The sequence below is a fragment of the Trachemys scripta genome, chromosome 4 (genome assembly GCF_013100865.1).
Source record: "Trachemys scripta elegans isolate TJP31775 chromosome 4, CAS_Tse_1.0, whole genome shotgun sequence".
Taxonomy (NCBI): Eukaryota; Metazoa; Chordata; order Testudines; family Emydidae; genus Trachemys; species Trachemys scripta.
The window spans coordinates 120,358,997-120,371,746 of record NC_048301.1 but is presented as its reverse complement, the minus strand read 5'-3'; the positions used below and the strand labels follow the sequence as shown (position 1 = coordinate 120,371,746).

Sequence of the window (12,750 nt, the reverse complement as noted above, 5' to 3'; positions counted from 1 at the left end):
CCCCCCGCTGCCCCAGCCCTGGGCTCTTCCTCCCCGCGCACCCTCTGCCGCCCCAGCTCTGGCCCCCACCCTCTGCCGCCCCAGCCCTGGGCTCTTCCACCCCTCCCCCTCCGCACCTGCACCCCCTGCCACCCCAGCTCTGGCCCCCACCCGCACCTCCTGCTGCCCCAGCCCTGGGCTCTCCCCCCACCCGCATCTCCTGCTGCCTCAGCCCTGGGCTCTCCCCCAAAGAAGGAATTGGGTGGACTAAATGGACAGTGCCCCTCTGTATCTGAAGCCTAGTAAGGGAGGTACGTGGATCCCACTAGAATTTAAAATGAAAAGTAAGGGAGGGGAGGCTCTACTAGACTGGGCAGCTTTAGAGACCGTACCAGACACGTAGGAGGATTTCCACTTCTGAGCCACGGAAGCAGAAATTGACTTTTCTTTTCCAGATTTGAAGACCCTCAAAATTCAGGAGTGCTCAAGCTCAATTTGGGCAGCTGTTACTTCATGTCTCCCAAATCAAATATATTGATCCACTATAACTTGCTGTAGAAAAAGTAGAATAAATTGAGCAAGAAATGCTTCCCAGTGGTTATTAGGACTGGAATTGCTATTTTCAACAGCTATTGCTTTTTTTGTTTGTTTTAGTTTTATTTGTTTAAAAGGAAGACCGTGATATTGCATTGGCAAATTCCCCGTAGGAACAAAGAATGGAACAAAAGAATAATAAAGGCACCTCAACTTTTCCTCATAATATGCATCCAGATATCCTCCAATCACACAAGCTGAAAATTGTTGCACTTCACTGCAGTTCTGTAACCATATGGGAACCAATCCTGTCTGTGTTCTGTGCACATCCAAAATTCCTGCTGAATGACCCGCCCTGGGAGCGAGTTACCAGTGACCCAGGGCTGCGGCAGAAGGAGGGTGCAGTTGGGGTGGGGGAGGAGAGAGCCCAGGGCTGGGGTGGGGGACAGCCAAAAACTTTTTTGCTTGGGGCAGCAAAAAACCTAGAGCCGGCCCTGCTTCAAGGACTTGGGTATGCATTACTTTATCAGACATGAGTGTCTAGTTAATTCAGTCTAGGTTCTACAATGAATGTTACGATTTTTATTTTATATGTTACCACCCATTTGTTTACAATACTTCTACTTACTTTCAATAATTGTGCTTATCGCTAACCTATCGAGAAGCAGCAGAGCAGGGCCTGTGAAGCCTCGAGGGGAGTGCTTGTGTTACCCATGGCCACTAGGGTTAGGGAGCTGACCCCAGGCAGGTACAAACAAGGCTTCTTTACACTAATGGCAGGTGGTAGCAAGGTGCCTCACAACCCTGGGTGTATCCCAGGAAGTCTCACAGTGGCATAGTTGGCAGGAACGACACCCTTGCTGGTTAGCCAAGGGTCACGCTCCACACGCTTGTATACCAGATAGCACAGACACAAAAAGATTTAAAAGTGAGAAGGTTAGAAACAGGTAAAGAAAAAGATTTCTGTTTATTTTGGGTAAGGGGAATGGAGAGGACAGAATGGGTAAGCCAAAGACATAGGCTAAGCATACCACAGTTGGGAAAAACTGTGTGCAGACCGTGACTTGGAAGCTACAGGGAAAACCGGAGAGGGGATGAAATCTCTACTCATGGAATATGATAAACATCAGGGACAACTGATTAATCCATTGAAAGTGCCTGTGGTCGAGGGAGGCATTGGCTTAGGAAACCAGCCTGGCACAAGTCCCAGTGGGGGCAGTCCTGCAGTTAGAACTGGACAAGATAGAGATCCAAACGCTGGAAATAGAAGAGAGAGCTAGAAAGCGGGGAAACAAAGCAGAGTGTCCAGGACAGGGAGATGCTAGTAGAAAAGCGAAGGTGACAGCCATAAGGGCATGTGGTAGCAAAGCACCTCACAATCCTGGGTACCTCCGGGAAGTCTGAGTTCAGAGTCCGTTTATATGGTCTCATCTAAGTGTTTGTATCAATTCCAAACTGTACTGTCAGTTGTTTCTTAGTGGGTGCGTCACTAGTTTTGGATTGGGTTAGTGCTGCGTTCTGAATCTTTTCATAAGTTTATTTTTGTGATATGAATGGCAGTGCTTTTCACATGGAAAATTCATTACAGTTTCCCAAGTTTAGGTGAATACTGTTGTCAAGTGTGTTTAGACTGTAGTTCCCGCTGAACACAGTATGGCAATTTAAGTAAACATATACATGTAAATTGTTAAGGATGAAACTCTTTAATAGGAAATAAGAAAGAAACACCGCTACCTCGATATAACATGACCTGATATAACACGAATTTGGCTATAACGTGGTAAAGCAGTGCTCTGGGGGGGCAGGGCTGCACACTCCGGTGGATCAAAGCAAGTTCAATATAACGCGGTTTCACCTATAACGCGGCAAGATTTTTTTGGCTCCCGAGGACTGCGTTGTATCGAGGTAGAGGTGTAGTTGTGGGTTAGTCCTCTCTAATATAATTGAGTGGTTTAAAATGTAACAATAGTACTATGTCAACACTTAATGCATCCTCAGCCAGAATTGTCAAGGAGGAAGCCTTGGTTACCTAGCACAAGTATTAATCTACTCCGTGTGAAACATAGCCTTTGTTAAAAATGGTAATTATATTGAACAGGATGGACTCTGGTGCAGATGTTTGAAAATTATTTGGTGCTCCCTACGTTTGCTATTCCCGTAGCATGTTGAGTAGGCATTCTGGGAAGCAGCACCTTCTGTTATTGAATCAGTACTGCTAATATGAAATGGATTGTTTGCAGCAAAATTGGCAGCTCTTCTGCAGCCATCAAAGCTTGTGAAGTTCTGAAGCTTAAGTAGATGGTTTTTAGCTGAGAACAGTGAAGTTTAAATTTAATCAATGTAAACAGATTTTTCAGCTTTCTAATTGTTTAATTTTTGTGCTGATGGGATTTTTTTCCATCTTGGATATTATGACATCTTGCTTATAAGCAAATACGTAATGGCTGTTTATTCACATTTCTTCTTTGTTTTATTTTTAGTGACATTTTCCAAAAGTTTAATCCAAGATTAAATGTCCAAATAAAAGCAATTTAGCCAGGCTTATATGCTCAGTGTTTGGACTCTCATAATTTACTTTCTACACCCTACTTTTATCAATATAACAAATAAGTGTATTTTGTAGCCAGATATCTTTTTGTTCTAATCTAGTTTTGCTTTTAGTAGCAAGAATTTTTTATTTTTGATTCTTCTGTTTGCACGGTAAAATGAATATTTTCCTTAGCAACACACTTAAATAATCCTCCTCTGTGAACAAGCTAAGGTTTGAATTTTACCTTTCTTTGTAGCATAGTGCAATGGTTTTACTTTGGGTTGAATTGTACATTTTGTCTGGTTTAAATTATAAGTAAAATTAGGTTTTTAAATAGAGAAAACTAGGTACCTTTAAGTTTGACTAATGTTGAGCTCATAATATTATCAGTACGTCACATTCTATTGTCAGCTGGATAATCAGTTGCATCAAAAATGAGTCTAGAAGCAAGCTTTAAATAAAATAACCAAAGCTGCAAGGGAACATGGGAAACTTAACAATACTGAAATCATCTAGGGAAAAGAGGAAATGGCACAGTTCACATGATCTGTTCTCTCAGGAAACAGATTTATGGTGTTTATGGTTGATCAAAGAAATTTAAAGGGGGAGTTCCCCTGAACAAGAAATTCGTCAAGGCACGTGGTCTTGGAATGGGGGGAAAGCATCTATTTATAACTAAAAATGGTCAGACTTAACCTGCTAATCTTCTTATACCACATTTATGGTCAAAAGGCTCTACTAGGATCAGAAAATTCAGCAATTATTTTCAAACAACTTCTCAAATAATCTTGTGCCCATTGGGCTAAAAGTCCTCTTTGTTCAAGGTCTCCTAAATGTTCACTGGCTGAATGGGCAACCTCTTTCTAGGAAAAGAATCCTTGAGTGTGCAAATTTCTAGTAAAGAGATGAGAAATCTTGTAATGAATCTTTTTGCTCAAAACTTTTTAAGAGGCTTTTAGCAGATATTCAGAGATTTTCATGAAACAGAACTCAGCTGAAAATCCCATTTTCTGTGTTATCTTTCCAGTTATTGTTTCCATGAAACAAGACTCTAGAAATCCTACTCATACTGATTATTCTCAAACAGCTAAGATGATCCTGGCCCATAGACTTATTCTTGGGCTAGCCTGCCTGAATTGCAACTTCTCTAGAAATCTTATTCACATTAGCTTGGTCTGTGAAATCCTATTTGTTTGCCTTGATTTACAGATTATGAAAAACCAGGACAGATGGGGGTGGACACACACACATAGTTATTGGGTAAAATGTATTCAAATAGAGCAAGGTGCGCTGGTTTGGATTACTCCGTTTGTGGACTGGAACTCTTTTTCCTCCTTTTCATACAAGTGTTTTACAAATGCTTTAAGTAAGAGCTTGACTCTCCTTCTTTTCCCCCTCCACCCCAAGTCAGAACATTGTGCTTGGTTGATAATGGGCAGGAGACTTACCCTAATGAATGCTGTCTTGAAAAGATTCAGCTAACTTTATCCCACAGCACGAAAGGTCTTTGTAGAATTCAGCTTTTTTTCTGGCTGTTTTTCAGATCTTCTAAAGCATTAAAGAAATAGAGACCTTTTTATGAGTCATGGTGAAGAAGACAGAATCTGAGTAATGAGTTAGATGCAGTTTATTTAAAAGGACAAAATTAATTTGAAATCTAGTAAATTTATAATTAAAAGTACTTTTAGGTATTGTACTGCCACCTCTATGGTTTACATAATTACATTTTTTATTAAAAAATTCTCTCCTGTATTGTGTGAAAGACCCATGCAAGCAGCTATCAGGGGAATCTGACTATTCTGAGAAAACATTGATGCTAACTAATAGGCAAAATACTCATGTCAAATCACAAAATAAAATGAAAAATATGTTTAAAGACATTTTAGATGTTACTTGACAGTGGTAGGTAAAATTTCAGATGGGTACGATTTTATGTCAATGTCTCTTTAATACCCTCCAATATAGGTTAGTGTGGGATTTTAGAACCTATTGTAAGGGTTAATGATCTTTTTTTCACTTCTATGAAAATAGGAATAGTGACTTTCCTTACTATTGTTTTGAATATTTTTGAGTCCTTCTGTAGTAAAGCCAACGTTTTAATTTAATATACTCTGTTATCTGAGTTATAAACAATTAAAAGGGCTACAAAAAAAAGCTTCCTGCATTGACATTCTCTTAATAAAATCTTTTTGACCCCACAAAATGAATGTGTAACATGAGCTCTAAGCAAGACTTGACTTTCCAGCCTTTTTGCAGTTCTCTAACAATGTAACGCTCCTGGTATATAGTAGAACTTCTTTTGCTTGTATCTTTTCCTTCATCTCAACAAGGCTTTCCTTCATCTGGATGTTCTATCTTCTATTTCAGTCAAGAAGGTGAGGAAATAACTTCTATCTCTTAAAAATATCATTCAGATAGCTGAAGAACCGTTAAGATGTCTTTGCTTCTCACGCTGCAGTTTCAAGATTGTAATTCATTGTCTGATTAATGGAGGCTCAAATTCCCTTTCTTGGGTCTGGCAGCTGACTAGAAGGATAGTGACAATTCTTAGAAGGTGACAAGAATTCCCTTCATCCATCCTCCAGTGCATTCTTTTTTTGAGTAGTTTTAATAAGTCAGATCATTGTCAGTATGCAAAATCTACAGAGCAGTTACACAGGACTGAATTCCTTCATTAAACACTATGTACTCTAGTTCTTCTCACTCACAGGTGCCTCCTTCACCACACAGTTTTAGGGGCATATTTTCCCACGTTTCCTCCTTCATGATTGCCTTCTGCCCATATTAGTGTGTTAGGTGAATTACTCCTCCTATTGGGGTCACCTGACCCTTGTTAGGAACTTGTCACAAGGGATCTGGGAGTTTCTCTTCTCCCTCTGTTGCAGGCTTTGGAAACACTCTCTCTCCTGGTGCCATGACAGGGAGGAGTGGCTCATGATGCGAGAAGATGGCAAGTGAAACCTATCTCCATTTGAGTGTGGTTGACAGTGCCAGGCAGGCTTTCCCTACCTGCTGGATTGGTGACTCAAACCAGATTTTCAGGTAAGAAGTTATTCCTGCTCCTTGATTAGATCAGACTTCGCTAGGGTTACAGGAGAGAAACAAGAACCACTATTATCTGTGGTACTAATTTACATAGCAGCTGTGTGTTTTTGTGTATGATACAATGAACTCTTAAGGTATATCTACACTTTAGTGTAAGCCCAGGTTTAGAGGGACTCAACCCAGCTGACCCTGGGTTAGAGAACCCAGGGCTTTAGGGTCTACAATGATTGTTAACTCTGCGTTCACGAATTTTCGAACCTGTGTTCGAACCTGGGGTTCTGGCATCCACACTGCAGTATGCAGACCCAAACTACCAACCAGTCAGATCCCAGATTACCTAGGAGCCTCCCACAGTGTGGCTGCTCTAGCTATTTGACCGTGGTGCACTGCAGGAAAACGTCACTGACCACCCTGAACGTTACAGGAAGTTTGAACAGCCCCCTAACACATTGTGCCAAGCACTCAGTTCGGTCTGTGATGGTTATAGCGTCATCAGCTAGTTTCAGTCTGCTATGTCTGTGTTCTGCTCCATCATAAGCTCTGTTAGGTGCCTTGGGTGGATCGGAAAACACCACCACCATGTCCACCAGCACCTCAAGGAAACGGCCTGTTTCCTGAAAGCTCAGCCTGTTTCCTGACAGGAGAGAAAGTTGCCTCCTGTTGGAAGACTGGAAAGGAAAACCTCCTTGTGTTCTTCTGGCTTCGTGATTAAAACATTGAGCCATAGATAGCTTAAGTACTAAAATACACTTGTTTTTCTGTTAATTTAGTTACATGTTGTGGAAGTTTTGATGGTAGTGACCAGTTCCTCCTGTTTTTTCTTTTCTATAAAATAACACCATTTCCACATTTTTCTCATACAGAAAGCTTATCAACTTTTGGGAAAATGGAACTTGGAGTCTTAATAGTTAAGATCTCACATAAATTTACTGATAGATATGTATTCTGACTGGAAGAATGTGGGACACAGGCTGATGCGTTTTATATAATATTGCACAGGATATATGAAAACCACTATTATTGAAAATAATGAAATCTGAAACACGAAAATGACATTTAATGGGCAGGCTGAGAAGATAAAACCTTTTTTTAGAAGGACTCTGTAATCCGCTGAGTACATAATTGCACTCTTACTCTGGCTCTAATGAACATAATCAGGAGTATAAATCTAGTGGTTCAAGGAAAGTTCTGATATATCCTCCATACCCATTACTTTGGTGTGGGCACTTCATGTGCAGTCACCTCTTTGCTTGCTCGACAAGGTCCTTCTTGTGATCTGAAATTTTAACTTGTTTCTACCTTCTTTCATAGGTGGTACGTTTTTTGTCTCTTCTTTTTAAAACATTGGCTTTCTGCAGGTCACCCTAAAAATAGTGTGAAAATAGATTTTTTTTTTCACATGGGATCTCAAGAAGTATTTGGCTCTTTATGTAAAAACCCTTGAAGTACAACTGTTTTTCTTGAGTCTTGTGATATCATCCTAACCAAGATTACATATTTTTAGATGGCTGAATCCTCTCGAAACATTTGATGCTTGTTTATTCCCCCCTCATTTAATTTTTACAGCGAGAACCAAAGGCTGTTTTTCAAGAAGTGTATTAAAGCTGTGGGACCTGACTACAGAGAGAGCAGAGATTTTAGACCTCTGGTTTTATTAGTTTTCCTTCCACTGTCTTGTGATTAGCCTAGGAGAACTGTAGTAAAACCGAGGAGGGATATGTGATCTGTTTCAGTTTGTCAAGGGGATGGTGTTCCACTGAGAATACTTGTAGTGGTAATTGTTTAGTGAAACTATTTTTTCCCTCTGTATATCTAGAATCTTAATTTAAGTACTTTTTTGGAATTATCTCACATGGTTGTCCATCATTAACTGAATCTTAGCTTTTAGTATGAAGAAAATATCAAGGCTCTCCTTACCTTGGAGACTTCATTATATAAGTAAGTGAACACTTGTACATCCAGACAATATGAAACCATTGGTTATTTCTGCAAATCTAACCCTTGCAACAGTCCCGAGTTTGGGTTGGTGCGAGATCTTGTCATCCTAGATTATTTCCCCGGAATAAGTTCAGTTGCATGTGTACATAATACCAACTATACATATAAACGAAGGCGTCTAAATTAACTGCTATCACTCAAGAAAGAGATTTTGGAGTCATTGTGGATAGGTCTCTGAAAACGTCCACTCAATGTGCAGTGGCAGTCAAAAAAGCGAACAGAATGTTAGGAATCATTAAGAAAGGGATAGATAATAGGACAGAAAATATCACATTGCCTCTATATAAATCCATGGTATTCCTACATCTTGAATACTGTGTGCAGATGTGGTTGCCTCATCTCAAAAAAAGATATATTGGAATTGGAAAAGGGCAACAAAGGTTCAGAAAAGGGCAACAAAAATTATTAGGGATATGGAATGGCTTCCGTATGAGGAGAGATTAAGAAGACTGGGACTTTTCAGCTTGGAAAAGAGACGACTAGGGAGTGGGATATGATAGAGGTCTATAAAATCATGACTGGTGTGGAGAAAGTAAATAAGGAAGTGTTTATTTACTCCTCATAATGCAAGAACTAGGAGTCACCAAATGAAATTAATAGGCAGCAGATTTAAAACAAACAAAAGGAAGTATTTTTCTCACAATGCACAGTCAACCTGTGGAATTCTTTGCCAGATGATATTGTGAAGGCCAATGCTACGATAGGGTTCAAAAAAGAACTGGATAGGTCCATCAGTGACTATTAGCTAGGATGGTCAGGGATGGTGTCCCTAGCCTCTGTTTGCCAGAAGCTAGGAATGCGTGACAGGGCATAGATCACTTGATGACCTGTTCTGTTTATTCCCTCTGGGGGACTTGGCATTGACCACTGTCAGAAAACAGGATACTGGGCTAGATGGACCTTTGGTCTGATCCAGTATGGCCGTTCTTATGTATGTCAAGAATTCTGAGGCAGTGACCATTAATTCTAGACTAATCTGAAAGCTACTTCCTCAAAAGGTAGATATAATAAAGTAAATTCATAGATTTCAAGACCAGAAAGGGGGGGGAGCACGCGCGGAAGGGCATTGTGATATTCTCCTTTGACCTTCTGTAGGGTATGGACCATCAGACTTCCCCAAAATAATTCTTAGAGCATAACTTTTAGAAAAACATCCAATCTTGATTTAAAAATCATGAGTGATAAAGAATCCACCCCGACCCTGGGTAAATTGTTCCAATGGTTAATGTGGTTAGAAGTTTGGCTGCATTTGTGTGTGCTCCCTGTATGCTGCCCCAGTTCTGCGCAGACAGCTGGCACAGCAAACTTAAAGCGAACTGCCCAATGACAACAAGATCCGTTAAGGTACAAAGGTGCCAGGCCAGGTTTATTGCCGACAAAGCACGGTAATAGCACCTGGCAGACTCTACGAGGATGCTAAGACGTATGCACGTGGCAATGGACGCAGCTCAGTGCATGGCAGGACTTTCCATTCCCCCCTCAGCTGGACAAAGATACTCCCTCTGAGATGCATCTTTATACCCTGGTACAAACAAGTTAGTACTGCCCCCTGATGTGGCTAGTTTTTACCCATCACCTTGTACATGGTGGTTTGATCAAAACATCTCTATTACGTACTGTCATCCTGACCTGATCTTTTAGGAGGGGTCAGTGTGTTCCTGTTATCCTTGTGGAATGTTTTTGTACCATCCTTGATATCTGGATGTGTTTGTGTGAGTACTATGTGCTTAGCATTTCTTGCGAATGTGTATTTCTGCAATATTAGCCCTGTTCTTGCCAGATTTTGTGAGAAGGTCCTGCCTCATACCAGGTCTCTGATACAAGGGCTTATGTCTCAGGCTCTCTTCCTACTACATTCCCCTGCTTTTTGTCTTTTTATGGGGAGACTGTTTACCCATTTTCTTTCTTTATTAACCAGTTTATTAAATATTGCTGTGTTAGTATTTAGTATTGATACCCCGACACTGAACAAGATGGTTTTGAATAACATGTGCCTTACTTAGGATGCAGTGTTACTGCTACTACCAGGGAATTTGTTTATCCAGTTTGTAATTACTATGTAACTTAAACCCCAAATTGGTAAAAAAAAGTTTTTTTTTACCTTTGTTGTTTGCTGCCATTTGCTTGTTGATGTTTATTTGTGTGTTGGTTAAACAGTTTAGCAATGTTATGCACATTGTAAATGGTGTACAACAATAATACAACAATACAACCAGAATTGCTAGAAATAGGTCGTGCTAGAGAACATCCCTTCTTGAAGTTGGGTGGAGTGTTGTAATGCCCTACCAAAGTTCATGAAAACAGGAAATTACTAATGTGACATCAGATTATCTAGCTACATTCCCATTTAGTTTAAATACTGTATCTTCCAAAACCTTGCTTCCAAATGCTTGGGCTTCTAGGTTCCGTTCTTGATGTCTTTCTGCTGTGGCAGTGACTTAACTGATCTCCACTGAAATAGCAACATTATCTTTTCCTGAAGTTCCCAGCTCTGTTGTTAAATATCAGTTTGCTCACTTAAATATACAGGATATTTCATCTGAAAATTCTTCCATCTAAAACATGAAATAAAAATATTTAATTTAACTCTGAGGCATGACCATCCAAAATGTCAGTGCTTTATTCCAGTACTAACTTTAAGCTTATGTAGGGGACACATTTAGTCTGCTCTGAGATTTCTTTTCTTTTTCTGGTAGTTTCATTGCAGTCAATACTAATTCATAGTATAGAACAGGCCTGCACAACTCGTAAAGCGGCGAGGGCCATATTACTCCAAAGAAAACAGCTGAGGGCCGAAACCCCCCCAAGCGCTGCCAAACCCCTCTCCCCAGCGCCACCCAGCCCCCCTGAAACACAACACCCCCCCGGCGCCACACCCCACCCCAAACCCCCCCCCCCCCCCCCCCCAAACCCCCCCCCCCCCCCCCCCAGCGCCACCTGCCCCGCGGAAACAAACCCTCCTTCCCCAGCGCCACCCCACCAAAACAGCAGTATTGAACCTCGGTAATATGTTATAGCAGGCCCCTAAGGTAGTATAATTAAGGTAAAAGAAAAATATCTTTTTGCTAGAAGTAGAATAAGATCTTCCCCCCACTTTGTAATCAATTGCCCTGTTGAATGAATGAGGTGTGAATGAGGAAGGCGTGGAAGGCAGGCACCTCCAGACAGCTGCAACTCTTGGAGAGGGCAGGGCCGGCTCTAGTATTTTTGCCACCCCAAGCAAAAAAATTTTTGGCCGCCCCCCCTTTTTATTCATGCCCCTCTGCCCGCGGTTCTGCCCCAACTCCACCCCTTCTGAACCCCTTCTCCAAATCCCCAGCCCCGCCTCCTCCCCCGGCGTACCGCATTTCCCCCCCACCATTGCTTCCTGCAGGCCCCCTACGACCTCCCGCCCTAGCTCACCTCTGCTCCGCCTGCTCCCATGGGTGTGCTGCCGCTCCGCTTCTCCCCCCTCCCTCTCAGGTGAGGGAGGGCGGAGAAGCGGAGCAGCGGCGCGTTCAGGGGAGCAAGCGGAGCAGAGGTGAGTTGGGGGGGGTGCGCAGGAAGTAACGGGGGGTAGAGGAACCACTCCCCGCTCCAGCTCACCTCCGCTCCACCACCACCACTGCCTCCCCCGAGCGCCCCACCGCTCGGCTTGTCCTCCCTCCCAGCCTTGCTGCGTGCTGTTTCGTGTGCGGCAAGCCTGGGAGGGAAGGGGGAGAAGTGGAGTGGCGGCGGCGCGTTCAGGGGAGCAAGCGGAGGCGAGCTGGGGCGGCAGGGGCACTTTTTCCCCATGCCTCGGAGTTGGCGCCTATGATGGCCGGCGCCAGAATGCCGCGCCTAGAAATGTGCCACCCCAAGCACCTGCTTGTTTTGCTGGTGCCTGAAGCTGGCCCTGGGAGAGGGGATGGGAGCCAGACCAGATCAGTAGAACAGGTCAGCCACTGATTCACCGCTTGCCTCCTCAGCCCCCCTCCCCTGGCTCACCTACTCACTCCCCGCCTGCTCGCCAACTCAGCCCCCCCCTTCACCCACCGTTTGCCTACTCACGGGCCGCACGGTGAGCCCACCTACTCAACCCCTGCGAGCCGCACAGTGAGCCCATGCGGGCCGCATGCGGCCCCTGGGCCGCATGTTGTGCAGGCCTGGTATAGAACGTAGCAAGACTAATACAGCTAGGTTAATGGCTGGCTTTTGTGCTGTTAAGGAAAATGTTGGTTTTGGGTTTAAAAATCAAAAGATTTTTAGAATATCCCCATGGTACTCTGGTAAATCTTAGTGGAAGCATGTGATTGAGGTTCTGTTGCCTGCAATATTGCAGCTAGGAACGGTCTGCTGGAGTACATTATAGGCATTTAAAATCCTTAATGTAGTGTGGAATAATTGTATCCATATGATAAGAATTCAAATTGGAGAGTATGGGGACGAAGTCACTTGGTCTTAAGGCTCCTTTGACATTTAAATTTGTGTACTGGATCTGAGGTTTAGGGAAGGGATGCAATGAGTAAAATAGTTAACCTTACTTAGAAAGAAAAACCCATGTAGCCAAGACCAAGTCATTTAACTAAATGATGTACTATACTTGGATCTTGTTGGAAGTCTCTGAATGATTGCATCACAATTCAAACCAGCTGGGCTTGGCCCCCCGAAGGGAGGAAAGTCTCTTTAGTGGTGTTTGGTCCTTC

The 12,750-nt window shown here is 42.7% G+C and overlaps 1 protein-coding gene across 1 annotated transcript in view; it reads left to right on the top strand.

Annotated features, from left to right (window-relative positions):
* Positions 1-12,750, top strand: part of TRIM33 (tripartite motif containing 33) — a 74,557-nt gene that overhangs the window by 15,151 nt on the left and 46,656 nt on the right. The gene's annotated exons all lie outside the window — the stretch shown is intronic.